This window comes from Halichoerus grypus, chromosome 8 (genome assembly GCF_964656455.1).
Source record: "Halichoerus grypus chromosome 8, mHalGry1.hap1.1, whole genome shotgun sequence".
NCBI classification, from domain to species: Eukaryota; Metazoa; Chordata; class Mammalia; order Carnivora; family Phocidae; genus Halichoerus; species Halichoerus grypus.
Genome location: NC_135719.1, coordinates 18,966,084 through 18,969,712, shown reverse-complemented (window position 1 = coordinate 18,969,712; position 3,629 = coordinate 18,966,084).

Sequence of the window (3,629 nt, the reverse complement as noted above, 5' to 3'; positions counted from 1 at the left end):
GAAGTTGAACTCCGCTTTGGCCAACATTTGCCTGATGGGATCATTTTCTTCCCTTAGCTCCTTGACTTTTTGCTCGGTAAGCACAGCTGCCATCCAGCTCTCCTGGACTTTATTCGCATAGAAGAGCATCTCCTTTAGATAGTGCGAGGTGCTCTCCTCCAGTTCTCTGCGGGTGTCTTCGGCCATCTTCTTGTAGAAGTTGCAAATCTGACTTGCGGACTCGATGTTTCCACACGTGTAGGAAAGACTCTTCTCAATGTCTGAGCACTGCGCTTCCTTCTCCAATGATTTTCTCTCAAGTTCCCTGGTGTATTCTTGATATAATTGAGGCAGAATTTGAAGCTTCCGTTTCAACTGCTGAATCTCACTTTGAAGCTGTGAATTTTCCCTCTGCAAAGAGGCTTCCTTGGCTCGAAGATCTGTTATTTGTCCCATAAGCTCTTCATTGATTCGCTTTTCTTCCCACACTTGTCTGGCTAGTTCCTCATTTTTCTCTTCAGCACTTTGAAGGGACACATTGGAATCAGTATCGTCAGTGACACCCTTCAGATCACCCTCTGACCGATGGATGGGGTGATTGTCATTTTCTGCTTCCCTCTTTTGCTTGACTTCCCAGTTGACGTGACCCAAGAGATCTCCAAGGAGACAAGGCCAGGGGATGGCCTTCAGAAGGTTTTCACCCAGTGGTATTAACTGGCTGACTTTATCATTCAGAGCCCGCTGCATTCCTGCGTTCGACTGCTCTAGCCTTTCTTTCTCCTGCTCCGTTTCCTGGAGTCTCTGCTTCCATCTCGCGATTTCTTGGGCGAGCAGTTCTGGACTCTCTAGAACGTGAGTGTTTCCATTCAAATCATCCATTATTTTCTTCCAAAGTTGTTTTCCATTCTTCTCTGACGTTCTTAAGATGGGTCTATCACCAGTCACTTGGGAAAGTTTAGGAGGCTGGGTCTTCTGCGCCATTTTCAGAAAGTCGATGGTGTTCTGAAGTGCCAGCCTACAGCGGTTAGTACTTACTGCTGAGAAGCATAAGGTTTGTAATGTGGGAAGACTGGCCTCCACCCCGGGCAGCCCTAGGGCATCATCAGCTTGTGTCATTGGTCCCATATTCCCACTACCTTTTCCACAGACTTTAGCGTGGGCCAAACACCTTTTGCCTAGCACCTTCACACTTCACCAAATGGGTCGTTTCTTCGCTGTCAAAACCAGTATTACAATATATGCCAGCATGTCCCAGGGAAACTCATGGAGAACTGAAACATGTCTCCAGCTTTCAGAAATCCCCAGCAGGGCACCCCACAGGGGCTCTAGGACCAACTGGAAAGTGGATCTGATGGCAGGCAGCAGGCCCTCCATGGCTGTGTAGGGCTCCACAGCTCTGCCTCCAAGGGCCAGTGTTCTATGGGTCTCAACTGAAGGCTCAGAACCCTGGGGGGAGGGGTGCTCTGTCTCTAAGGTAAACATGTGCCTGGCAACCAGAGCAGATCAGTTGGGGTGGGGAAGGGGGAGGCTAGCCAGCTTCTAGAAGACAGTTTCCCCCTAACTTTGCCCTCAAATAGAAAGTGATCTCACTTCACTGAGTTCCCCCCCAACCTTTATTGAGATACGATTCACATACCATACAATTCATCCATTTTAAGTGTACAAGTCCACGAATTTTTAGCATATATAAAGAATTATATAACCATCACAATAAGCTTATTTTAGAACAGTTCCATTACTGTAAAAAAAACACCTTGCCAAACCTGTCATTTCTATCCCCTTTGCCCCCTTAGGCTGTCAGAAGGAAATCTAAAAATTTCTGGGCTTGACAAGTACCCGTAGGGCAAACCTTTCTTCCCAGTTGATGTACCTATCCACGTAAGCAGTTTCTCTGTCATATTGGCTTAGCAATTCCTCCCTGTCTTGATAAGCTCTCTCATGTTTTAAAGACTTAAAAAAAGATTACTTTTTCAGGTTCTTTCACGTGTTTGCAAGTGGAGCGTGTCTCTGAGTGCTCAGGTGCACAGAAAGTCTCCCCTGGGTGCCTTATTTGCCCCACAGCTTGGATTTGAGATTTAGGATTCGTCTCCCAGATGAATAAGCATCACTGAGCAGGGCTGGGTCCTGGAACAGGCCTGGCGGTTTGCCATGAGCTTGTGGTACTCAGTTCTGCTGCTTTTGTATGTGAAGCCACCTTCACTGGAAATGCCTTCCAGTTTGCTGACGGTATCAGATTTTTATGGCCCACGGAAGTCACGGAAATTTCTCCTCTGACTGGTATAATTGCTGAAGACACTGGCTGGCCATTCCCCAGAGAAAGAGGTCTGATGATTGAGGTGTCCTGTTTTAGAAATGGAATGTTGGGTTTGCATCTTCTGATAGGCTGACTCTTCCAAACTTGGGAATATTTACTCTATTTCCCAAAATAAACACCATCCATACCGGTTCCGCAAAAAACTAAAATAGAGAAGCATAGGTTCAAAGATCTTTCTGTTCAAAAGACCTCTTAAGACGTACACACAATAAATAAAATCTTTAAAAAAAAAAAAAAAAAAGGGTACCTGGGTGGCTTAGTCGTTAAGCGTCTGCCTTCGCCTCAGGTCATGATCCCAGGGTCCTGGGATCGAGTCCCACATCGGGCTCCCTGCTCGGCGGGATGCCTGCTTCTCCCTCTCCCGCTCCCCCTGCTTGTGTTCCTGATCTTGCTGTCTCTCTCTCTGTCAAATAAATAAATAAAATCTTTAAAAAAAAAAAAAAGACGTACACACAAGACACTATAGAATTGAACTCATAGAGGTCCTCTTCTTATCTTATTGCCCTGGATAATACAGTCATAACATCTAGACTTAGTGTCTTCATTGGTTAGTTTTATGTATACGGTTCTTCTTTAAGGTGAGCAAGTGGGGTTTGTCTGTCTTTTTCACTGCTGGTCCCCCACAGAGCCTAGCACAGAGCCTGTACAACTGTACTAAGGTTCACGATTCAAAAAGGAACCATGTTAATAATGAATCCAAGAACTCAGACCACAGATTTGGAACAAAGCGTATGAGTTTCAGAGAAGTAGACATTTTAGAAGAAAACTGTCCTTTTAACCCTAGATGCATTGTGAAACCATGTTTCTTTCCAAGGTCTTAGAGAAAAAGAAAGCCCTGAGTGTATTCCACTGCAAATGAGCAGGAAACAGCGTGAGTACTTAATGTGCTCAAAGTGACCACCTCTGTTCGAGAGCTAGCCAGGGATTCTTGAGAGCAGCCGATTTTCCTCATGAAAACTATGGGATTATGGGCAAAATAACAAAATGGGGGTCATAAGAATCCTGAGAACGACCGGATGGTAGGACAGATCTGCGTTCACATCTCTGCTGTGTCCCTGTGAACTTATCCTATTTTTTCCAGCCTTTCTTTCCTCCTCTGTGGGATGGATGTCTTAGATTTATTGTAAGATGATGGGGCACTTCAGCACCCTGCCTGGCATATGGGACAAGTTCCATGTATGTTGGGTTTTGCTCATTTCTCTTCCATGATTTGAAAAAATAGCCACGAGAATACTTCTCTAGTTTTTTTAAGGATTGAAAAAAAAAAAAAAACCACATAAAATAGGTAAGCTATTTTACCATAAGTTGATGTTGATCGTAAGACCAAACTAGATTA